The sequence below is a fragment of the Balaenoptera acutorostrata genome, chromosome 4 (assembly GCF_949987535.1).
Source record: "Balaenoptera acutorostrata chromosome 4, mBalAcu1.1, whole genome shotgun sequence".
Classification (NCBI taxonomy): domain Eukaryota; kingdom Metazoa; phylum Chordata; class Mammalia; order Artiodactyla; family Balaenopteridae; genus Balaenoptera; species Balaenoptera acutorostrata.
In genome coordinates this window covers 20,547,695-20,573,941 of record NC_080067.1, presented here as the reverse complement: position 1 = coordinate 20,573,941, position 26,247 = coordinate 20,547,695, and the positions used below count along the sequence as shown (strand labels likewise).

The 26,247-nt window shown below is 50.9% G+C and overlaps 1 long non-coding RNA gene across 1 annotated transcript; it reads right to left on the bottom strand.

Moving 5' to 3' along the window:
• Nucleotides 1-11,655: 11,655 nt before the first annotated feature.
• On the bottom strand, nt 11,656-12,625 carry LOC130708165 (uncharacterized). Its single transcript, XR_009008268.1, has 3 exons — nt 12,579-12,625; nt 12,233-12,468; nt 11,656-11,858 (listed from the first exon to the last, which is right to left on the bottom strand). It is a non-coding gene; the product is annotated as an uncharacterized LOC130708165 (long non-coding RNA).
• Between the last annotated feature and the right edge of the window lie 13,622 nt (nt 12,626-26,247).

The window sequence follows — 26,247 nt, the reverse complement described above, 5'->3', positions numbered from 1 at the left end:
GGACAATAGGGCTTGCAGAGGACCAGACCCGTGGCTGGCCCATGTCCGCCCCCTGCCCTCACCCACCGAGCAAAGATCCAGCCCCTCAGCCAGAGTTTGGTGGGGCCGTGGGGTTGGGGTGGGTGTGGGGACAAACAGACACCTGACAGTCAGCTCCCCAGGTGCCCTGGAGAGCCATGCCAACTCGATGGTGTCAGGGCCTGTCTGTCCGCTTTTGATTCTGAGCTGGCCAAATGTCACAAGCTGTCCTCAGATAAATGCCTCTTGCGAGTCCAAAGGCTCCTACCTGCGGCCACATTCCAGGTGTGGTTGAGCAACAATGTGGACAGTTCCCTGCACTGCTTTGCCTCTTCTTGCATCAATTTGGCCTTCTTTTCCAGCTCCAGGAGGCCCTGCCCCATTTCTCCTCTACAGCTTTTGCTTGCTCAATACAATGTGCTGTGGAAATCCTCACAGCGAGTTGCATCAGCGGCAAAAATACCAAAATCGCAACCATGGAGTGACTAACTGAGGAAGCCACAGCTGAAGTTCACGCTGAAAACTACAGCAACCTTCTTTAATTTAAAATAAAGGGACTTCCCTTGGGACTTCCCTGGTGGCACAGTGGTTCAGAATCCGCCTGCCAATGCAGTGGACACAGGTTCAATCCCTGGTCCGGGAAGATCCCACATGCCGCGGGGCAACTAAGCCCATGAGCCACAACCACTGAGCCTGTGTGCCACAACTACTGAAGTCCGCGTGCCTAGAGCCCGTGCTCCACAACAAGAGAAGCCACCGCAATGAGAAGCCCGTGCACCGCAACGAAGAGTAGCCATGGCTCGCCACAACTAGAGAAAGCATGCGTGCAGCAACGAAAACCCAACACAGCCAAGAAAGAAAGAGAGAGAGAAAGAAAAGGAGGTGATCATATAAATAAACAAATAAATGAAAAATAAAATAAAGAAAAACAGCCCTCCTTCCCAGAAGCTCTTCTCTAAGGTTTGGGTTCTCTGGCTCAGCAAGACTGACTTCTCTTTACTCCATCTTATTTCTCTGTAAGTGACTGGGCCATCTCCTCATTCATTCATTCATTCATTTGTGTTACAGATGTTCATTGAGTGCCCGCCATGTTCCCAGCACTGGGGCAAGCACTGAGGGTACAGTGATGAATAAGGCAAATTGTGTGTCCAAACATCTTTATGTTCCCGCCATCTCTTTTACTGTTATACCCCATCCTGAGCCAAGCGCAGGGGTGGTCAAAAGTGTTGACTAAACGAGTATTCTTAACAGGAACTGGCCCCTGTCGACTCTATTGGCTCTGGATTCCACAACCTTCCTGCGCACACCCAGCCATACAAACAACGGGTGTATGGTTCTGAGTGCGCTGTGGTCTCTCTCACCACTGGGCCCTTGTACATGCTGCTCCTTTTCTCTGGAATACCTTTCTCATCTCTTTTCTCCTCTTTTGGACTGTTTAACTCAAAAGTCATCCATCAAAACCCAGCTTGAGCATCACTTCCTCCTGCAGCCTCCCCTCCACAGCTTCCTTTGTGTTCCTCAGGATCAGGAGAGGGAGGAGAGGTGAGACCTGCAGACTGAGAGACCCTTGTTAGCGAACATTAGTCTGTGGCTCTGCTGGTTGAGTGGGAGCATGTAAGAATATATAATTTCAATCACACAGAGGTTCCTCCTGTCCCCATGCTGGGGTCATAAGTGGCCCTGAACACTGCCTGGACAGTAGCTTCTTAGGATGTTTTGGCCAGAGGGCCGATGCCCCTCTCCTTGGCCAGATCCCCACCGTTCTGGAGCTAAGGGAGGACGAAAGAGATTCTATGGGTGGAGTCTTGGGGTCAGAGAAGGAGAGGTTGAGCCCAAGGGCTTGGGCCGAGGTGGAGGGGAGTAGCTGAGCAGGTGGCCGTGGGTGTGTGAGCCCAGAACCAGCCCTGCAGGATGGCTGGCCCATGAGGCAGGCCCAGGCACTGCAGGCCATGTGGGCCCCGGCCAGCGCCAGCCATGGGAACAGCTGGTAGAACCAAACTCCCTCCGCCTCCAAGAGAGCCACTCCTGCCTGCCCCTGCCAGCCCGGGGCTCCCTCTGGGTAGGGGCAGTGTGGAACTCTTTGTATCAGGATGACAGTTCCCAGCCATGCCCTATGATACTTGAGTCCCAAGAACAACTCACAAGGGTTCAGACCAGAGCCCAGATGTGTGGCACAGTGGACAGGCAAGAGTCCCTTCTCTTGTTGAACACACTTTCACACCCAGTTACATACACACACTTCCACACCAAACACACACCCAGACTTGAAATATACTCGCAGGCTTGGCCACATGCACACCTGTCCACCAACATCCATGGTAAACCTTCAGGTACACTAAAGTGGGTATGCACACTTTTACACACAAAAAAACCCACACACACACATAGCCTTGTGGGCCCACATCCATACCCATGCACACACCACATACAAACCCCCAGAGATGCACACATGCTCCTTACACATGGACTCACTCTTCCCAGGAGAGTTTCTACTAGGATAAAACATCTGGTATCTACATTAAGTGGCAGACAGATAGATGGGACAAAGTTCACTCATGTGTTCAGATGGCCCCACCAACACAGCCCCACAGGAGTAAGCAGCAGGCTTGTCCCCTCACCACCAGGCCTTCGGGAGGTCAAGGCTGGGGAGGGATCAGTTTGGGGCAGGAATGTGTCAGAGCTCCCGGGAGCTGACTCAAGGCCAGGAGCAGACAGCCTTTTGCATTCCCAACAAGTAGGTCACCATGACGAGAAGTGCTGGCCTGCATGCTGGGACCCAAGGTCGACTGGAACAGAACTGGGGAAAACCCAGCTGTCATGGAGCAGCAGGTGTTAAATAGGTGTTGTCTTTTATTCTAGCCCTTTGGTTAGGTCTTTGCAGCACTGGGGAGCTTGTGTCAGGGGCCTGAGCCCTTGCTGTGTGCAGTAATTTATTATTATTTATTAGTTTTTTTAGTGGATTCCTTAGGATTTTCTATATATAAGATTATGTCATCTATAAATAGAGTTTTACTTTTTCCTTTCCAATATGGATGCCTTATATTTAATTTTCTTGCCTAATTGCTCTGGCTACAACTTCTAGTACAATACTACATAGAAGTGGTGAGAGCAGATATCCTTGTCTTGATCTTAGGGGGAAAGCATTTAGTTTTTACCATTAAGTATGATACTAGCTGTGAGGTTTTGGAGATGCCCTTTAGCAAGTTCAGGATTTCCCTTTTATTCCCGGTTTCTTGTGTGCTTTCATCACGAAAGAGTGTAAGATGTTATCAAATGTGTTTTCTGCAACTATCGAAATGATCATTTGATTATTGTTATTAAATCTATTAATATGGAGAATGACATTGATTTCTAGATGTTAGACTAAGCTTGCATCCCTGGGGTAAATTCCACTTGGTCATGGTATATAATCTTTTTTATATGGATTCATTTTGCTAGTATTTCGCTGAGGATTTTTCCCACAAGAATATAAGCCCAGGAAGGCTGGGGCCACTTCACTGCAGTATTCCCAGTCCCTCCAGCAGTGCCAGGTACAGTGAGTACTCACGGAGCCCCAAGAAATGAATGAAAAGCATGAATCTATAAAGCATAGGATCTCAAGAGCCTCCAAAGAAGCCATGTCAGAAATAGTGACTATTTCATTATCACAAATGTCTGAGTATGCATGATCCTTGTAAAGCACAGAGGCAGGGGAGACTATGAAAAATCCAGAACTAGAATGAAACCCTTCCCAGGGGAGGGGACACTGGGCAGCTTGTTCCGCCAGTCAAGGGTATCTCACCTGACGGCCCAGACTCAGGAGGCAGAAGCTTCTGGAGACTTGGAACCCTCCCTCCACAGGCAGCCCACCCCCACCCCCAAGCTGGGGAAACATGACAAGGTCCCAGGGTGGTGACATATGTTCTAGGGCCCCTGAGAGCAGACACAAGACAGATGAGTGGGTGTGTGGTGAACAGCGGGGTCTTGTCCACTGTGATCTGGGCGGGGATTTCTGGATGCTGTGGCAGCCAAGCCTGTCACCACTCACAGGCCTGGCCTTAATACAACTTCTGAATAGGTTTTTAATCTCATCCTGAACACAGGGCTGTTAATCTGAACTGCTGGAAGCTGGCATGAGGGTTAAATGAGAAAATGTATGAAGAGCCCTTAGCATGATGTCTAGCATAGATTAGGTGTTCAGTAAACGGGGACATTATTATTTCTATGGTCATTTTTTAAACTTTTAAAATTATTCTGGAAGGAAGTCCATTGACAGCCAGACTCTCTTGTAGCTTTGTTCTATTCATAACTTTAAATATCCTCCAGTAGGTGCCACTTGGACCAATTTAAGACCTGGAGAACATGAGGTATCCCCCACCTCACCCCCCAGGAGCAGCCATCAGGGCTCCACCCTCTCCTCTCACCTGGACACAGATGAAGACTTCTTCAGGACAAGCCAGAAAGGAAGTTTTCTCCTGTCTCCCCAGGTAGGAGCTTTAGGGGAAAAGAAAGCTGACTTTCATTTTGCCTCTCCCCCCCACCATGTGTCAGCCTGGCTTTTGACTCACACAGTGAGAACTGCCCAGTCACAATGCCAAGGCACAAGAGGGCACAATTGGAAGAAACCTGATCTTGGCCAGAGAGTTGGGGTGATGGGCCCTGCCTACCAGCTCTAAGAATGGACCCCAGGTTCTTCCCTCCGCGTGTGCTGGGAATTCCTCTCTGGATTCTGGCATCAGACCTGAGCTCCTTATCTCCTCCATACCAGCCTTATCAGAGCAATTCAGTGAATCTACCAAGAATGTATTTGCTGCCCTTTCAGCAACCAGAGCTCTTGCAGAGCTGGCCTTGGGCCCTTCTCCTCCAGGAAGCAGAGCAGCAGAACGAGCCAGGCCAGAGCTCCGGCCTGAAATGCCCCTAAGACCGGGACCAGCAGTGCCCCTCTGCCCAGGTGAGAGCTAAGCACCTTCTGTGGGACCACATCCCAGATCACCTCACAGACTCTACTAAGGTGTGAACTCCAGGGTGTCTCAGTCAACTCTGGCTTGAAGGAAAGTAGAGGGAGAATGGAGGCATCAGGCGCAGAGGGGTGGAGGAGAGCAGGCCTGGAAAAGCCACGGGGTCTGGTGATGAAGAGGCCACAGGTGACTATTCAGAGCAAAGCTTCACAGCTAAAGAAGGTGCCAAGGTTGTCTGTACAAGGATGTTCATCACAGCGTTGTTTACAACAGTGAACAATTGATAATAAGTTCAAGGTCCAGCCATAGGAGAGAGATAAATAAATTATGATTCAGCCATGCACAGGTAAAACCTGACAGCTGGGGGTGGGAGGGAAGGGAGAGGAAAGGGATGAAGAGGCGGAACACGGGATTCTTAGGGCAGTGAACTACCCTGTATGATGCTATTACGGTAAATACAGGTCATCATACATTTGTCAAAACCCGTAGAATGTAAATACCAAGAGCGAACCCTAATGTAAACTTGGGACTTTTAGGGTGATTATGATGTGTCAGTGTATGTTCATCAGTTATAACAAATGTACCACTGTGAGGTGGGGTGTTGATAATGAGGAAGTTGTGTGGGGAGGTGGGGGGCAGGCGGCACATGGGCCATCTCTGTACCTTCATCTCAATCTTACTGTGAACCAAAAATTGCTCTAAAATAATAAAGTCTTAAAAAAAACAAAACAAAAAAAACCCCACAAAAACCACAACCCTGACAGCTCACAGGTTACATTTGGCTTTTAAGGAGAATGGGATTATTTGCTGAAATTAAAAAGATAGAAAATTTTTATGGAAAAAAAAATGCAGATGTCCATCTTCTCTTGAACCCCAGAAATTCCAGCAATTCTAGGCCCTTATTTCCACCTCGCAAGGCTTTGGCTGGAGTAAGAAGCAGCTGCTCCTCTCAACTGAGGAAGCCCCTCCAGATGACCAAGGTTTCTACCTGGCCAAAGTCAATCACGCAGTTTCATGCAGTCTCCATCGGCTTTAGGTGTAGATCTCTTGTTCATGCTATTCCCTGTGCCTGGAATATTCTCCCCTGTGTCCCCAACCCTTTGCCCTGCTAAGCTGTTTTGATCCTGAAGGAATTTCTCAGATGTCACCTCCCCAGGAAAGACTTCCCTGTCTATCCTGACTGAGTTAAGTCACTCTGTTTTCTGTTCTCATTGCATCCTTGTAAAACTCTTCACTGCTGTCACAGAAGAAATATTTGTGACAACTCTCCCTTACAGAAAAATTCTACTTACTAAATATAGAAAGAATGAGGAAATACAAAACTACCATTAGAACTCCAGATCTCTGCAGGCAAGGTCCACCCCTGGATGTTAATCTTAGTGGCAAAAATTAAAGAAGAAAAATGATGTTTGCATAGTTTCAAAATACTCTCCCCAAACAAAATTTTTATTAATGACAAAAGGAAAAGTGGCAACACTGGAGTGTAGAAACCTGGCAGATTTTAACTTAACGAAGTGACCAAGAGGTTAACGTCGGTAGTAATAAGACTTATGGTGATCATGTACCTCCTGATACCATGCGCTGAGAAGGGTACACCACCCCTGTGGCATCCTTTCTGATCACATAACCTCAATCTGATCATGAGAAAACATTGGACAAACCCAAATTAAGGGACCTTCTAAAAAGTAACTGACCAATACTGTTCAGTCTCAAGGTCATAAAGGACTAAAGAACTGTCACAGATTGGAGGCGATTAAGGAAAAATGACAACTAAACATAACATGAGGGACTTCCCTGGTGGCGCAGTGGCTAAGACTCCGTGCTCCCAATGCAGGGGGCCGGGGTTCGATCCCTGGCCAGGGAACTAGATCCCACATGCATGCTGCAGCTAAGAGTTCACATGCCCCAACTAAGGAGCCCACATGCAGCAACTAAGACCCGACACAACCAAATAAATAAATAAATATTTTAAAAAAAATAATAATTAATAAATAAACATAACATGAGACACTGGTTTAAATCCTAGAACAGAAAAAAACATTCTTATGTGTGTATGTAGATAGATAGATAGATAGATATTAATATATATATATATAAATAAGAAAATCTGTACTAGATAGTACTGCACCGATGTTAATTTCTTGGTCTTCAGAACTATAATATTAGTTGTGGGAGATGTTAATATCAGGGGAAGCTGAGCTAAGTGATGGGTATATGAGAACTCTGCATCATTTTTTGCAAGTCTTCTGTAATTCTAACATGGTCACAAAATAGAAAATCAAAAAAGCATTTGTGTAATTATTTGCTTGCTGGCTGTGTCCTCTGCTAGGCTATAAACTTCACGAGGACAGGAACTGTGAATGCAGTCATTTTCATCATTGCACTGTTTCATGCATCTGACACACAAGGGGTATTCAATAAACACGTGCTGAGTAAACACACTTGTGGTTACTGACACAGAAAAAGTCCATGGCATATTACTGAGTGAAAAACATAGGACACAAAACAACACATATAGTATGTTAATACTTATATAAACGAGGAGACTAAGGATTTACAAACCAATGTTCACTGTGGCTGTCTCTAGAAGATAAAGTTATGGGGAATTTTTCTTTTCTTCTTTTTACTTTGTTATATTTTCTAAGCATATTTAAAGGCTCACAAAACTACTTTTATGTGCAGAAAAAAAGTGCGCGCACACACACACACACACACACCCTGCATTTTCATTTCAAAGAAAGCCATGAGCATCATGCCCGGCAGACCTGGAGCCAGCCCTCAAGGGCTAAGCAGGACATGCGTGTGCATGGGCGGTGGTGACCCAGCTACATGGTGACTGCAGCCAGTGCAGGGAAGAGATGCCATAAGGATGGCTTCTGTGCTTCTGTGCTTCTCAGTTTCTCCATGCAGCCAGCCAGCCCTCCCCGAGCAAAACTGTTGAACTAGTGCATTCATTTCCTAGGGCTGCCGTAACAAATCACCACAAAGTGGGGTGGCTTAAAACAACAGAAATGTATTCTTTCCCTGTCCTGGAGGCTGAAAGTCTGAAATCAAGGTGTCAGCAGGGCCATGCTCCCTCCAAAGGCACTAGGAGAGAATTCTTTTTTGCCTCTTCGTGGCTTCTGGTGGCTCCCAGCGATCCTTGGCATTCCTTGGTTTATAGCCGCATCACACCCCCAATCTCTGCCTCCGTAGTCACATGGCCTTCTTCCCTGTGTTTCCTCTGTGTCTCTATATCCCAATATCTCTCTCCTTTCCCTTATAAAGACATCAGCATTGGATTTAGGGTCCACTCTAATACAGTATGACCTCATCTTAACTTGGTTACATCAGCAAAGACCCTATTTCCAAATTATACAGGTACTGGGGATTAGGACCTGAACATGTTTTGGGGGGACACGCAGTTCAACCCTCTACAACTACAAACTTCCCTGTACCCATTGCCTATTACTGTGTAACACACCACTTTAAAATTTAGCTGTTTCAAACAACCACCATATTATTTGCTCACAATTCTATGAGTCAGCAATTTGGCCTGGGCTCAGCTGGGAGATTCTTCTGCTAGTCTCACCTGGGTCACTAGTGTGACTACAGTCTTCTAGTGGCTTTACCGGGCCTGGAAGGTCCAAGATGGCCTTATTAATATGTCCGGCTCTTGGCGCTGGTGGCAGTCAGCCTTGTGAGTCACATCTGAGATGGCACTGTTCTTCTCCACGTGTCTCTCATGCTCCAGCAGGCTAGCCCAAGCGTGTTCACACACAGGCTGGCAGATTCTAAGGGTACAAGAGCAAAAGCTGAGGACTAGGGCTAGCAAAAGCTAGTCCTCTTGAGGAATAGGCCGCTGCATTATAGTAGTCAAAGCACACCACAGGCAAACCCAAGTTCAATGGGTAGGGAGACAGACTCCACCTCTTCATGGAAAACGCAACAGAGCCACATTGCAAAGGGCCATACACACAGGAATGAGAGGGGTTGTTGAAACTATCTTTGCAAACAATCTACCATAGGTCCCAAGTTCTGGGAGGATAAGATGAGCAGATGCAGGTCTTGCCCTTAAGAAGCAAGTGCAGCAGCTTATCATGATGCTCTGGAGAATGAGCCATGTGTTTGGATAAAAGCCTGAGAGAAAGCAGTGCATTCTTTGGTGTATGTAGGGGAAGATGGTATGAGGTTTAAACTGAGTAATCCGCTTGCTCTCTGATTCCCAGGCGAAGGGCCCTCTCATCTTTGGTTCTGGATAATGACCCATGTCTTGAGCCCTTATGGCTCTAGTCACAAGCTCAGAGAATCATCGCTGGGAATCATAGACTAACCCTAAAGCAAGGATGGCATGATCTCAGATCTCCAAAGAAGCAGCTATATCCTCATGCACAATGCTGACTGAGGCAAGAGATTTTCAAACCAGGGAGTTAGTACAGAAATGGGTGGAATCCTGCATGTATTTATACACTGTGTAAAATATGGGGTCACAGGCCTTTTGTAAGAACCAATAAGAATGATTTGCAAACTGTACCATCATCTGTAAAGATGTCTTTTGCTCTTGGTTCATTCATTTATTCATTCATTCTCTCATGCTATGTTTAACTTTGTTTTGTCTGTCCAGAGCAGAACCCTCCTACTAGGATCTGCTTTTCACCCTTCTCCAACCATGAGCTTCAAATGGGAACTTCCATCTTCATCCAGGGTCATCCTTAGTTGGTGTGAGATGCACCAGGTGAGGCCCAGGGGCTGGCAGGACCACTCACATGGTGTTCCACTTACAGCCTTCAACCTGAACCTTGGGACACGCACCTGGAGGTGGTCAGCAGGGGAGAATGGAGCTCAGCCTCGTCCAGTGCTCTCATGTCTGGGCCCCGTTACCAAGACGATGAGAGCCAGCCCCTCTGTACAGCCTGGCTGCCCCCTCGGCAGCAGGCACTGGCCAGCAGACCGTCACGGTGGGCTGGTTTTGCTCTAGGTACCATGCCCTCTGCTCTCACAAAAACCTGGAGCAGCTTGCCCTGGCAGCAAACACAACTGCTCACAACCTCAACAAAAATGACAAGTGAGGCCTTTGGTTCAGATGGGAAGGAGGCAGAGGGACCTTTATGGAGGCCCCTCAGCTGGATAGGGCTAGAGGGGTAGCCTCCTCCGAGGGATCAGAGCCTTTCCTTCCCCAAGGAGTCCCTAAGTACAATTCAGCACACCAAGTAGAGAGGCCCTCACTCCAGGGGCAGCCAAGAACTCAGCCCCTGTGAAGCACATGATGGGGTCACAAGAGCAGGTGGTCGGCTCAAGGCAATGGGACTGTCTGGACACGTGCCCCCAAAGCTGTGATCAGAGACCAGCGAGCATCACAGAAGCCATTGGGAGGAGATGGTCTGAGCAGGTGAAGGGCAGAGGTCAAACGGCCAGAGTCTGGAGAAGCTCATATACATCTTCCTGGACTCTCTCCCGGTCATAACCCCGTTTGCCCACCAAGCTCCCAAGCACCTTGGTCGGCTCCTGCAGTAATGCGTCTATCTGATTCTGTAAACTGTTTGCCCAGCAGGCTGTGAGAGCCCTGATGACAGGGCCTGTTGTCCACACTGCAGCCCCGGCTCCAACCTAGGCCTGGCGTGGGGTGGAGGCCGGCAGTGGGAGCTGTCAGTGGATAAGCGATCACTTGAGCAGCTCCCATGAGGACCTTAGGGAGGGCTAGCAGTGGGTGTCAGGGCCAGGACAGCCCCAGAGACTGGAGGGCAGGTCTCAGACAAGAGCAGCAGGGCATGCAGCTAGCTGAGACCAGCAAAACTTGATCTAAGACAAGCTCTGCGAGGGGAGAGGAACAAGGCGACTCAGACTGCCCCACCAGCAGCATCCTATCAGAGGAGGCTGAGAGCAGGGAGGACAGAGATGCAGGGAGGTGATGGCAGGGGGTGGGGTGGGGGGAGAGTAAGGTGTTGCAGAGGGGAATCTACAGGTGAGGGGCTCAGGGCAGAGAACAGGGACCCAGGGGCCTAGGTCCCCATAGAGGAGCCCTAATGTGAACAACATGAAAGATGTCAGACCTTGCCGGAATATTATGAACAAGACCCCACAGCTAGGCTCAGGGAGCCCCCGGGAGCAGGAGTGGCTGGGAAGGTTGGGTAGGAGACTCCCGGTAGAGCCAGGCGGCCCCTGCACTCAGGGAGATGGAGGGGTGCAGGCGTCCTCAGGCTGAGAATGGGACTGCTGGGGAGAGGCTCCCAGAGGATCCTCAGCATCTTGGTCAAGAGTGTGACATCTGGGCCCACCTGGCAGTGCACAGAGCTGGCAGTGGGAGGGGAGGTGGGAGCTGTGGGGCTGCAGAGAGGAAGCAGCTGGGGGTCAGAGTCACGCCCTGGTGGAGCAGCAAGGGCAGGAGGAGGGGGATGGAGCTGGGTGCTGGTATCCAGCATTCAGGGCAGAGGGAAACAGCAGTGATCACAAGTGGAGAAGAGTGAGAGGTGAGGCTTTCCTAGGGTGTCGAGACCACATCACTGGAGGCAAGGGTTGCATGTTACCCTGTTACCCTGGAGGGCACAGGGAGGGATGGGAGGCAGGGAGTGGCAAGGTCAGTTTGCATTTCAGGAGCTGGAGACTCACCCTGTGGGCCCCGCCATCTATCCCAAGGCCCACAGTGCTATGCATCCTGCTACTTCTTTTTTTTTTAAAGGAATTCCTTTATTTTTATTATTTATTTATTTTTTGCTGTGTTGGGTCTTCGTTTCTGTGCGAGGGCTTTCTCTGGTTGCAGCAAGCGGGGGCCACTCTTCATCGCGGTGCGCGGGCCTCTCACTGTCACGGCCTCTCTTGCTGCGGAGCACAGGCTCCAGACGCGCAGGCTCAGTAGTTGTGGCTCACGGGCCTAGTTGCTCCGCGGCATGTGGGATCTTCCCAGACCAGGGCTCGAACCTGTGTCCCCTGCATTGGCAGGCAGATTCTCAACCACTGCGCCACCAGGGAAGCCCATCCTGCTACTTCTTTGGCAGCTCTGGCCTTAAGTTCAAAATAGTGACCTACAGGAAGGCTGGGGGAGACTGCCAGGGGCCCCAGCAAGCAAGTTGCCCATGGGAGATTCCCTGCTGGGCAGTGACCATGGGAACCCTCAGGCCCAGCATCCCCGGGCATGGGAGGAAGCGTGGCCCTCGGGCTTTGGGCCTCACCCAAAACGGAGCCCCTTAGCAGCTCACTGGCTCCCCGAGGCACAGGGCCCGCCCTCCCTGCCCTGCTGGCCAGTTGGGCTGCTCTGGCCAAGCTAGAAGGTCCCAGGGCCCCGTCTCAGGTCCTTCACTCACCTGTCCCGCATCAGGGCTGCTGTCCGCCTCCCACCTCAGGCTTAAGGAGGGGATGACCTGGGCCTTGGCTCCTCACCAGCTACCCCCGGGGCTCGCGGATCCCACAGCATGTCAGGCAGTCTGGGCTGGGCTGGGCTTCTGAGTACCGTCCTCCCTCATCATCTTCTCAGGATGCCCAGGTCCCTAAGCCCCACCTCTGCTGAGGGCCACACAACCGCCCCTCTGCACAGCCCCAGCTGGCAGAAACCAAGAAGATGCTCAGGGCGAGGGTGGGAGCTTCCCAACTCCCCCTACCCACCACTGGCTCCCCACCCCCCCACACAGGCACCTCCCACCAAGCACTCACTTGCTCCCTGTGACAGGGCCCAGCCACAGTCTGCAGCACTTCCTCCATGCTCCTGGGAGGGGGTTTTCACCATGTGGGGCTGATGTGGGGACAGGTGAGTCATCACTTTCAGCAGCAGGCGGCTGACACAGTCTCCGGCTCCCGCAGGAGGAGGGAGGAGGAGGCCAGAACAGGCCCAGAGTGGGTGAGAGGGAATCACATCATTTTTGACCCCTCCTCTACTGTCATGCTGGCCACGGGTGGTGCAGCAGCCCTGCCTCAGAGGAGCTCAAGCCGGCTGGAGGCAGCTGATAAGAGAAACTCACAATGTGTGGAGCAAGCGTTCGTGAAGTTCGTGAAGTGGAAGCAGAGATTCTACAGGAGCCCAGGGCAGAGACCTGAGGGAAGCCAGGAAATCTCAGAGAGGAAGAGCATCTCACCTGAGGCCTGTAGGTTGACCTGCCAGATAAGGAAGAGGCTTGAGGACGGAAGGCGGGTGGCCGGGGTGAGGGCAGGGAGAGCAGCGTGCAGGGGGGACCGGCAGCCATTCTATATGGCTAGAGAGTGGAGGGCCAAGGGGTTCAAGATGGCCTGGAGAGAGGGTGACCAGGACAGCACGGACCCCAGGAAATGCCTGCTTCCCGGAAGGGGGCCTCTTTTGTCAGACCCACAGGGTGGGTCGGAAGGGGGGGTCCTGGGTGTGATCCCGAGGATCATGTCCTCCAGAGCACTCACTCCTGCTTCTGCCCCATGAGCCCTGGACCATAACGACAAGGCTGGACCCACAGGAGCCCACGGTATGTCCTCCTGGGACCGCCAGCCAAACACGCACTCACTCTCATTGACCACACGAGGAACTTATTCTGCAAATAGGCATCTGAGGTTCAGAACATCCAGGGAACTTGCCTGAAGTCAGGTGGCACCTCAGGCACAGAGGAGGTCCAAGTCTGCCCAACGCAGGAGCTCTGGGCAATGTTAATGGGTGTCATACTTTGTGTCACACACGTACACAACAGGTCTCCTGGTCATGTAAACTTGGGAAGTGCTGGCTTAAATAACTCAAAGAGGCACTTTCCTGCAGGACTTTTCAGAGTCTTTAATGTGCTAATGGGTGATTCTGAATCACCAGAGAGATTTCTGAATGCATTTGGCATGGAATCCCTTTGTCCCTGACAGAGCTGCTGTCTCAAGGAACCACTCTGGGGGCTGCTGGTCTGGATGGTAGAGTCAGGGACTGGGCTCTGGAAGCCTGCCTGCCTTACGCTTTGTGTGTGCTCACTTTGGTGCTGTCCTTGTGTTTGAGAGGCTTGGTTTGTTGGGGGTACACGAGCTTGGGCAGAGGAGAATGGGGAAGGTGGGCTCCCTGGGCCCAGCCTTCACAAGAGCCCTCTCCACTCTGTGCCCATTGCCTGTCTGTGGTTGAAGGAGGGACACCCCCAGACAAAAGAGCCATTCCCGGTCACCAAGGGCACAGGCATGTTTGGGAAAGGTTTCTGGGAAGTGGTGGCACTTTATGGTGAGGAATGAGATTGAAAGCACCAAAGAAGAAGCCGTGGTTATGGGAAGAAGTGGGATTGAGGCTGGGAGAGGCTGGGAGAGGCTGGGAGAGGGAGCTCGTACCTGTGGTGGGGCTTTGAAGGCTGTGCATGAGGGATTTCGACTTGGATCTGGGGGTATCAGAACCACAGAAGGTGCTTGAGACAGGGATGACTTGATCAATCCACACACAATTCCAGCCTGGAGTCATACCCAGCAGAAGGGATGCTTTCCTTCCTCCCCGTGGGCTCCCAGGACCTGTCCCTACCCGGTCCCCACCACGTGACCTCAGTCACCACCTGTGACCTCCAGTCTCACCCCTGCTGAAGTGTGCCAGCTCTGACCCAGCCATGCCACCTCTGACGTTGGTCCCCCTCCTGCAGCCTCCTTGGCCTGGTGTCTCCGTCTCCGTAGGCCCCCTCTGGCCCGGAGACGGCCACACGTTGCCCTGGTGGAACACCGTGAGCCGGGCTTTCCCAAGCTTCCCGCCCTCACTGCACACTCCTTAGCGGCGCCACCCTCACCCGCCACTTCCCTGCATCATCAGGCACTGCCCTCAGCACATTTAAAGAAGGGTAACATCTCTGGGGCACCAAGAAATATCTGGGCATGGAGAAAATGCTGGCGGGTGGCCCCCTGCTCCAGAGAACACAGGAGGGCACTCTCTCCTTGGCCCAGGCCGCTCTTCATCCCAGCTTTCCTGGAGCCCAGCTCTGGCTCTCTGGGAAATGGGCACATCAACCAGGCCAAAGACTAACCCTCACGGTCACCCTGACCAGGATGCCGGGCACTCATAATAGGCAGATGCCAAAAGCCGCCTGGGGAGAGAGAGGGGAGACAGAAGAAAGGGGCTTGAGAGTCTCAGACTGCACTGACCTGCTGCCCCCCGCCCCATCCCTGGGATGGTTAAGGGTCCATATGGCTGGGCTAAGGCTGATGTCCCCTCTGCCCTCTGTGCCAGGGTGCTGCCTGACACATCCTTTCTTTGATGGGTTAGTTCTTGGATGTGGTTCTCCTTCTGCCTTGCAGAAGTGGCTTTTCTGATCTCTGCTGGGGTTCTGGGAATGGGGTCAGTGGCATCAGCTCCTTTTACACAAATACGTGCACACATACACAAAAACAAACATACGCAATACTGACACTCTGGAGCACTTTCCTTGGAATTCTCTCTCCCTTGGCTTCCGTGGAAGGTCAGAAGCCTCAGCACCTCTTGAACCCGCTGATCCATTCCCTGCTGGCATGTAAGGTATTTTTACAACTGTTCTAAAATCCCATTATCTCATCCTCTGAACAGGTTCTGTGACTGGTCCTGGCTGAATACGTGACTGGCCACCGGCCACCAACTGGTCCCCTGCTGCCCTCATTCCTGGGGCAGCGGAGAGACCGAGACCTCTGGGTCTTCAACATACTCTCCCCTCCTGAGGCCTGGATTATGGGAAGAATACAATGATAACAAAGATGGAAAGGAATGGTCTTGACCACATGGGATAATTGTAAACACCAAACGATGTTTCTAAGAAACACAAAAGTGAAATTATACAGCTGACAAGCTGGGAGGAGCTCAGAGATAATTTTGATCATTCTTTCTAGCCAGCACTTACCACATTAGTAATTTTATATTTATCTGTGTTATTATTTGCTTAATTCATTCAACAAATATTTACTGAGCACCCACTCTATGCCAGGGACTATTCCTGATCTGTGATAAAGCAAAGATGTTGCCCTCTGGGTGCTTACATTCCGTTGGAGGAGAGGGAGAGACAGACAACAGTAATAGTATTCATAATTAATAAGCAAACGACAGAGAACATCAGAAAGTGATACGCGCTAGGGAAAACAGAAGCTGAAGAGCAGGGAAAGCGGTGCTCGGGGTGGGGGCAGGTGGTAGCCTTCAAGAGTTAGCAGAGGGGACCCCAGGGAGGAGCTTGGCAATGGAAGGGGCAGCTAGAGCAAAGGCCTGAGCAGGGGCTAGGGCGGTGGGAGAGGTACCTGGGAAGAGACCGCATGGGGCCCGATGAGGACTTTGGCTTTTGTGAGAATGAAGTGGGGAGCTCTGCAGAGGAGGGAGGTGGCGTGATGGGCCCTCACACCTGTGAGAGCCTCGGGAGGCCAGGGTCAGTCTGCAACCCCATGCCTAGCATTCAATAAATACTAAATACCGGTGGAACGAATGAATGAATGAATGAATGAATTCAAGATGGAGATCATGCCTCCACCCTCCCAGAGAGATAGGACTGTGGAGATAGCTCTGAACAAAAATGTTTCCAACCTGGTCATTGTGTCTGAACCAGAGATTCCCGTCCATACCACTTGGGGAGTTTTTCAAATTCCTCAGGCCCAGACCCAGACCCCTCCCCAAAAGTCTTGATTCCTAGATTGGGTGGGGCCCGGCACGTGTATGTGATTCTCAAGCAAACCCACCCCCAAGTGAGAAACTGCAATCTAGACCTTGCCAGATGCCTCCAGCTCCTCAGGACCTGACAGCCGTTCCAGCCCCAGGGCACATATTGAATGAAGGAACAAATGTTTGCTGACTGAATTCATGCACGTACATGTGCATGAAGATAGCTAATTAATTGTTCTTAACGTATTTCTGCAGAGCTCTGAGCGCGGGGCCTCTCCTCCGAGGAGAGGGCTGCTGAGGAATGAGGCTGGACTAGACAGCCCAGTGCCTCCAAGAGCAGGGCGCCCAGCCGGCAGTGGGGGCTTGGAGGGAGGTGGCTGTTCACTTCCCCTTCCACACAGGAGGGGCCACCCACATTCCAGGGACGGGGACCACATTCTTCCTGCAGGAAATGCTGGGGCTGCGAGGACGGTCCTGTCTGCCCCTTTCCCTTCATGCTTCTTCCCTCTTGGCCAGCTGCCTCCCTGGGGGCCTGGGGCCCCAGCTCAGGGCGTCTGGGTCTCACAGATTCCCAGCCTCTTGCTTGCAGGTGTTGGCTGCCAGAGATTTTTTTCATGTAAACAGTAGGGAGCCCCTTATTCTCTTGACATACTTGGAATAAGTACGGCCATTTTTTCTCTTCCCAGAATTCAAAAAAGGCCAGAAATTCCACAAGGCATCTGACTCAACTCTATTTTCTCCTTCCTCTTGCTTTTCCACCCTGGGCCTTGTGCCCTTTATAGAGCAGCCCCAGGAGCCTGTGCGCTCCAGCCTGGGACTGTGGCCACACCTGGTGGCCGGAAGGAGTCCTGTGAACCAACTGGGGCCAGAGGCCCGCCTGGTGCACGCCACCAAGGGGCAGCTCTGAGCGCAGGAGAGCAGAGAGCAGTGGGCCGAGGGCCCAGCACGAAAGTCAGGCGGCCTGGCTTTGGTCCTGCCCCCTCCACTATCAGCTTTGCAGCAAATGCGTTCCATCTCTCAGCCTCATGTCTCACATAGGTGCGTCAGTAGTTTCTTTCTCTTAAGGAGGCTGTGCGGGTTCAGGGAGATAATACATGGAGAGCACTTCACAAACAGTAGCTATAATTACTGTATGTTTTCTAGTATCTGAGTGCCTGTCATATACCAGCTACCGTACAAAGTCCCAGTACAGTAACTTTGAACTAAACGTTCAGGGCCCACAGAGGCCACCTCACCGAGGAGACAGTCAAGGAAACAGCAGCTTTGGGCTCCATGTGATAAAATGGTGTTCAAGACAGAGGGAGAGGGGCTTCCCTGGTGGCGCAGCGGTTAAGAGTCTGCCTGCCAACGCAGGGGACACGGGTTCGAGCCCGGGAAGATCCCACATGCCGCGGAGCAACTAAGCCCGTGCGCCACAACTACTGAGCTTGTGAGCCACAACTACTGAAGCCTGCACCCCTAGAGCCCATTCTCTGCAACAAGAGTAGCCACTGCAATGAGAAGCCCCCGCTCCGCAATGAAGAGTAGCCCCCGCTCTTCGCAACAAGAGAAAGCCAGCGCACAGCAACGAAGACCCAACACAGCCAAAGATAAATAAATAAATAAATAAATAAATAAATTTATATATAAAAAGAAAAGGTAGAGGGGGAGGTGGGCTTAACCCTTTGCAAAGAGATCAAGACAGTTTCACAGAGGAAAGAGACCCTTGCAAAGGCTTTGAAGGTTGAATAGGAGTCCTTAAGACAGACGAGGGGGAAAGGACATCACAGGTAGAGGAGTCAGCATATCCCAAGACTCAGAGGCGTCGTGAGCAAGCTGGGTTTGGAAGTCCACTGTATAGAAATCTAAAGTGGGAAAAGGACAAGGGTGACAGAGAATCTAGCGAGATGGGCAGAGGCCCATCCTAGAAGATCTTGGAGGCCTTGCCAAGGAGAAGTCCAGACGTCTCCTCTCCCTAAGGGCACTACCTTGTAGTGAAGGTTTCTTTTTAGGAAGACCTCTGGCCGTAGTGGGAGGGGGGTGGGACAGACCCTGGAAGAGACGAGGCTGGGTCAGAGTTAGAGGATGGATGCAAGAGGTCGGGCAGGGCTTTCCTGGTGCCGCAGTGGTTGAGAATCCACCTGCCAATGCAGGGGACACGGGTTCGAGCCCTGGTCCGGGAAGATCCCACATGCCACAGTGCAGCTAAGCCTGTGAGCTACAACTGCTGAGCCTGTGCTCTAGAGCCCGTGAGCCACAACTACTGAAGCCCGCGCGCCTGGAGTCTGTGCTCCCCAACAAGAGAAGCCACCGCAATGAGAAGCCCGCGCACTGCAGAGAGGAGTAGTCCCCGCTCACTGCAACTGGAGAAGAGCCCTCACGCAGCAACAAAGACCCAACACAGCCAAAAATAAATAAATTAATTAATTAATTTAAAATAAAAAGAGGTCAGGGCAGTGGCCCCCAAGCTTCAGTCATCCCCCTGCTCCTTCCTGGTGCTTGACGTATCCAGGCACAACCCCAACCATTATTTACATAATGTTTCCCTTTATGTTAGTTCAGTTTTAGGTCTGTTGTACCGTTATAGCTACTGCTTCACTTTTTCCGAACATCTATGTAAATCCTACACTCTTGAAACGAAACATGTATGTCCACTTGCCACTGGAAATCACTTCTCTGCCCTCCTGCCTTGGGAATCATGGATCCCGCTAGAACCCACCAGCAGGGAGGGGAGAAGGGTCTGCTGTGTGGTGTCAGCCGGGCCGCATCCCAAATCCTTGCTTCAACCTTTATGGCATTTGTGACTTTGCTTGGGGGCCGGAGATGGGCACCACGGTTGCAGCTCTGAAAGCAAAGACAAAACAGACCTCCCCAAATAATGCCATTTGCAGCAACATGGATGGACCTAGAGATTATCATACTAAGTGAAGTAAGTCAGACAGAGAAAGGCAAATATATGATATCACTTATATGTGGAATCTAAAAAAATGATACCAATGAACTTATTTACAAAATATAAACAGACCCACAGACTTCGAAAACACACTTACGGTTACCAAAGGGGAAAAGGGGTGGGGGAGGGATAAATTAGGAGTTTGGGATTAACATATACACACTACTATATATAAAGTAGATAATCAACAGGGATATACTGTATAACACAGGGAACTCTACTCAATATTCTGTGATAAACTATCTATGGGAAAAGAATCTGAAAAAGAATGGATATGTGTATATGTATAACTGAATCACTTTGCTGTACACCTGAAACTAACACAACACTGTAAATCAACTGTAATATAAAATAAAAATTAAATTTAAAACAAAACAGGCCTCCCCAGCCCCTGGCGGCCCAGACTCTTGTCATTAGTGGCCCTCCTCCCCTGAGCATGTGGGCTCCAGCTCTGCTTGGAGCCCAAACAGGCAAATGCGCTTCCCTGAGACAGAGAGAAAGATAGGCAGACCTAAGGATGATTCGGTGGTGGAATCCTCTGTGGGTAACTGCATGGTGCTGTGTTAATGAAAAATATGCAGGGGGAGGGAGAGAAGGAGGAGGAGGAGGAAAGAAGGCAAGAAGAGAGGAGACGCATCATCTGATTTATCTTCCCAGGAATCTTGTAAGGCAGGAAGTACTGTGCACCTTTTACAGATGAGGAACCAATCTCAGAGACATTAACCAATCTCACAGACGTTAAGCTACCTGCCAATGTCGCTTCTAATGAGAAATACTGTATAACTAAGCAAATAATCCAGATCTGTCTGACATTAAAGCCACTGCTTTCTTTTAAAAGAATGATGTCCTGGGACTTCCCTGGTGGCACAGTGGTTAAGAATCTGGATCCGCCTGCCAGGGCAGGAGACACAGGTTCGACCCCTGGTCCAGGAAGATCCCACATGCCGCGGAGCAGCTAAGCCTGTGCACCACAACTACTGTGCCTGTGCTGTAGAGCCCGCGAGCCATAACTACTGAGCCTGCGAGCCACAACTACTGAAGTCCACGTGCCTAGAGCCCATGCTCTGCAACAAGAGAAACCACCACAATGGGAAGCCCACGCACCGCAATGAAGAGTAGCCCCCGCTCGCCACAACTAGAGAAAGCCCACACACAGCAACGAAGACCCAACGCAGCCAAAAATAAATACATAAATAAATAAATTTTTTAAAAAAAGAATGATGTCCATAATCACACCACTGTAGCAACTGTTATTTTTTTTAATCCCTTTGTAGTCTTTTCTGCATGAATCTCTTCTTTCATTCACCTAGCACTGTATCATGAACATTTGTAATGTTGCTAAATAGTCTTCACAGTAATGATTTTTACATGATTTTCCACACTGTGGACATATCATGATTCACTGAGCCATCACTGAACATGCAGGTGGTTTCAACGTCTCAGGATTATCAATCCCCACTTCCACCCTCCCCAAGGCAGGCTCCCCTGGGATGAGTCAGGGCTCCCACCTGCCCTACATCTGAAAGGTTATTTAGGTCATGGGGACCCCATCATGCCTGCAGTGGTGCAGCAAGGTATTCTGGAGCCTCTCAGAAGGTGAGAGCGACTCAGAAAGTTGTGTCCTCTTCCTCCTCTCACAAGCTCGCCATGGTCTTGGCCCTGCCCCCGCCCCCGCCCCATCAGGCCACAAAATCGGAGGTGCTGTGGGCTGGACAGGCCAAAGGCTGCTCTAGGTGGTTTCTTACTGCCGGTGAAGGCAGCCCAGACATCTCAGGGGCCAAAAGGCACCCAGAAGACCCCAGAACTGGGATGGAAGCCAGACCCCTGCAAAGGACCTGGGTCATTACTTGGTCCCCATTCCCCTGAGAGGTCCCTTTCAGAGAGTTCTCTGTTCTCTGCCCTCTTGGGGAACACACCACAGCCCAAGCCAGCTCCTCAACAACTCCAAGACGGCCTCTGGAAGCAGAAACACTCCTGGCAGGCGAGCCGTTGTGCACACCGCTTAAGGTGACCGGCGGAAGATCACATTTTCAGGATGCTTCTTTGTTTTATCTGTTTGCAAAGCAGATATTTGGGGAGGTTGGGCTCAGAATTGCTTCTCGGTTGCCAGTCCCATGGGAAATGGTTCACATTCTTAGCATAGTTGCAGGGCTGTGAGGCAAAGGAGCTGACTGCAGATGACTGCCAGGAGGCCGCTCCCGAGCAGACCCGAGGAAGATGAGCCACCGCCTCGGCATCCTCTCTGCTTGGACCGGTTCCGGTGTGGGAGCACTGGATGTTCTTTCCAAGAAGGCAGGGTGGTGGGAAGTCTCTAGAGGGGCTATTTGGAGAGAGAGTCATCGCATCATTTATGCAGGCCCAGGACTGAGAAGGTTTTCAGAGGTCGAGTTCTCTGTGCCCTTGCCTGGCGCACACGCCCAGTGCCAGCAGCACTGACCTTTGGAGATGCTCACAAAGTGTTAAAGAGACTGGCTTTCTTGAGCCAGTGGGACTTCAATTTCTTCTGGGGGTGTTGCTGTTTGCATTGTTTTCTTTTAATAAAGAACATGGATCATTTAAAAACAAAATCAATAAAGTTATTTTAAAATAAATAACTAAATAAAAGGGCCATCGAGCTAGGGCATTTCATCTCTTGCCTTGATTGTAAACCCCAGGGTGTAGCAATCTTTCTTGTCAGAAAATCATGATGTTACCCCTCTGTGCCCTTTTCTGGAGTCGCTCGGACACCTGGCTTCGCTGCTGCAAGGGGGTGGGGCCGTGGCCTCCTTGGGTCAAACCTGTGACTGGTGGCCAGTCCTCACCCAGCATGCGCATGCCAGCGGGCAGCCAAGAACCACACACCTACAGAGTTCTCTGAAATGAGGAGCAGCATTCCTGAGACCACTGAGTGGAGAGAGCTTCAAACGGCAAGGTGGACTTCATTCAGGCCCCGCTCAGCGCCAGGAAACGCAGGGAGAGAAATCCCCTTTGGCGCCACCTCTGTGGTCCGCGCCAGGCTCCTGCCCAGCCCGCGTGTGTAGATGTGTGCTCAGGGAACCTGCCCGTGGTGCTGTCCTGGGAGCTGCCCCCGCCCCCCGCCCCCTTCCGACGACCACAGCTTCAGAGCTTCAGGAAAGCACCAGAGGAGAGGAACTGATGGCGGAAGGAAAGCCAAGCAGCTTGCAGCCTGCTCGATGACTGCGTGACTGCTTAATGTGAAACTGTGAAATCCTCCTGGGAACCTCGTGCCAGGTGTGCGAGTGGGATTTAAGAGAGGCCCGGACCCCTCCCTGGGGTGGCTACTGTCCAGGAGGATGGAATGAGAGGCACGCCTCAGAAGTGCCAGAGCCCAACATTTGCATGCGCCCAAGGGCTGACAGGCTGACAGCCTCACGTTGCCTGAACTTCCCATACAGCCGAGCCTCTCAGCCCTGGCTGCACACCGCACATCACCAGGAGAGCTTTCTAAAACTCCCCGCAGCCGGGCCGCACCCCAGACCAATGTAATCATGCTCCTTGGAAGCGAGACGCAGATATTAGCATTTTTTCAAACTTCCAAGTAATTAAAATATTAGCCATGGTTGACAACCAGTGTTTTAAAAAGATATCTGGGGCTACCCTGGTGGTGCAGTGGTTAAAAATCCACTTGCCAACGCAGGGGACACAGGTTCGAGCCCTGGTCCAGGATGATCCCACATGCCGCAGAGCAACTAAGCCTGTGCAACACAACTACTGAGCCTGCGCACCACAACTACTGAGCCTGCGCTCTAGAGCCCGCGAGCCACAACTACTGAGCCTGCGTGCTACAGCTACCGAAGCCCGCACGCCTAGAGACTGTGCTCCGCAACAAGAGAAGACACCGCAATGAGAAGCCCACGCACTGCAACGAAGAGTAGCCCCCGCTCGCCACAGCTAGAGAAAGCCCGTGTGCAGCAACAAAGACCCAACGCAGCTGAAAATAAATAAATAAATAAATTTGTTTTTAAAAAAATGAAAGAAAAAAGATATCTGATGCATCCCAGGCTCATCAAACAAACTAAGTAGGGCTCCTCCTGAGTGATTCACAGAGCCACATTCTCCCTCGAGGCCCTCCTCCCTAAGAGTGAGAGGAGAGTCTCTTAGCTCTCCTTAGCTAAGCTCCTGCCATTCTTCAAAAACCGTCTCAATCCCCACCTCCTGCGGGAAGTGCTCCCCGGCTGCCTCGGCTGCTCTGAGCACCTTCCTCTGAGGTTCCCGGTCACTTAGGACCTGTGTCACTTACCACGCATAGCCACTGATTGACTGATATTTGCCTTGTCTACAAATGGGGCAATCTGTTCCCGTGGAGGCATGTACTCTGTTGCATATTATGCTTCCTTGTAACACACTGACCTACCACCTATGACCATGCCTCACCCATATTACATGCTCAGTAAGTGTTAGTAAGGCTGACTTACATTCTACTGCATTTCAACATTTCAAGCAATCTTGGTAAGAAAGTTGAAAGAATGTCTGACACAAATTAGCGGTTTTAATGTTGATCAGTGATTGTGGTCACGGAGGAAATGGGGGTGGCCAGCAGGGGGTGAAAATGGCTGCAGGAAGAAAGGCTAAGAACTGCCTGTTAGACTCTCTTCCAGGAATGTATGTGTAACCCGTATAACCCAGCTCCCATGTGGTCCAGGCTCCGCACTGGGCATCCGCTAAGGCGTGGCAGTGCCACGTTTTAGTGGAACTAAGTGGGTGGGGAGTGGGTGGGGGAGAGATGTTTTCTAATTAAGAGCACTTTGAATATTTACTGCAGTCTCTTAAGGAAACTTGAACATGGCAAACTGAACCCACACTTTCCTGTCTCCTCTCTACCTCTCTCTCCGTAAATCACATCTGAGAAGCTGATATACCACCTAGGCCTTAAAGGGTGGAGAGAGAAAGAGAGGCTGTTTCAGGCAGAGAGACTAGCTGGGACACAATGCCCACTGGGTTCTCAGACTGGCCGGTGGTCCTGTGACTGTGGAATGAAGGGATTAAAGGATGGGGGTGGTTAAAAAGGGACCGAAAAGGAAGAGCAGGGCCAGTGTATGAAGGGCCTTGAATCGCAGGCTAAGGAGGTGGACTCCAGGTTTTATCATCCAAAGCTGAAGGCCGAGAAGTGTTATAATGGGGTCACTCTGGCAACCTGGAGACCAGTCAGGGCACGACAGCAGGCCCGGGAGAGATGGCTGGGCCAGAGAGAGGCTGCCCACGAGGGCTGCGCAGTCAGGTCCACCTGCAGCTGCTGGGGAAGACGTTTCTGAGCCCCACCTCCTGTGTGGTGTGTTCTCAGGCCTGGGACCAGTATTGGAGGTGCTCCCACATTCCTTACCTCAGAGACCCGTCCAGAGGTCCTGGCCTGCCTGGTCAGTCACCCCAGACCCAGACCGGCTACTCCACAATGCTCCCTCCTCCAGCCTCTGAACTGAGATCGGAATCCCCACCAGGTGTTGGTGGGCCTGCCCTCAGCTGTCTTCACCCACAGGCCAACATTTTTGGTTTATGTCCAAGCCAAAGGACACTTACAGTCACCACCAAATGGAAAACAAATAAGCAAATCTCTAGACTCAAACAAGAAATATATTTCAGTGAACTTTTTAAAACTGAGGAATAGCTCTTGAATTCTAAAATTTGTGTGTCAATTTTTACCAGAAGATTTTAGGAGTCTGGGCTGCCTGGGTTTTCCAGGACACTGATGCTGAGACGGAGTTAGGAATGCAAGATGACTTATGGGGTGAAGTGTGGCAGAGGAGGAAACACCTGTGAAAGAAAGGAGAGAAATCACGATTGGAGCTTCCAGACTGCGGTGTGGACCTGACAGTCTCTGCCAGCCCACCAGGGAGCGCTAGAGGAGCCCAGGGTTAGGGGGAAGCATGGAAATGCCTCAGCCCTTGTACCACCACCTTGCTCGGTCATTTGCCAAGGCCACCCCAAGAAGGCCTTAAACTTGTTCTGAAAGCTGGGTGGATGTAGCAGGAGTCAACAGCTGTAGGCTGTGAGCTGACCACAGCCTTGCAGCTGGGCAGTCCTTTCTTGGAGAGACATCTTCACGTCTGCCACGGAACCTCTCCTGCCCCCACCTGCCAGTCTGAGTGGACCACACTTGGAGCGTTTGAACCTTGTCCCCCAGTCTCCACAAGTGGTCCCTTCACTCTCACCATCACCTTCCTTCCCTCCTGCTTCAGTCGGCAGAGGACATCTCTCTCGGGGATCTGTTCTGTCTTCTCCCTCCTTCCACTTTCCAACGCTGATGCTTTTTCTTTCATTCACCTCCTCACGATACTCTGCCCAAAACTCACCACAAGCAAAATCAAAAGATGAATGACTACCTGGGAAATAATCCGTATTACTTGAGTCACCAAGAATTCACCTTCCCAAGATATAAAAAGCCCAACAAAAGTCACAGACATAACCAAACAGAAAAATGAGCAAAAGATATGAATGATGGTTCATAGGAAAAGAAACACAAACGGCCCTTAGGTGAAGAGATGCCCGACCTGACTCATAATGAAAGAAATTCGTTGCGACTACACAGAGATACTGTTTTCACATATCAGATTGGCAAAGATCAAAACCCTTGATTCAGCACAGCGTCAGTGTGAAAACAGGGCACTCACACACTGCTGGTGGGAATGAGAATTGGTAACGCTGTATGGAAGACTGACAACATCCCTTTAAGTGACAAATTCCCATGACCTTCCAAAGGCGGTAGAATGTAATAGTTAAGAGAATGAAGTCGAGCCCCAGAACCTTGGTATGAATCCTAGCTGTTCAGGTCACCTACTTTTCTGTGCCTCAGTTTTTCTCATCTGTAAAAGGGGATGATAATAGTACCTACCTCTGGAGATGCTCATGAAAGGATTAAAATATATTAGTAATTGTAAAGCACA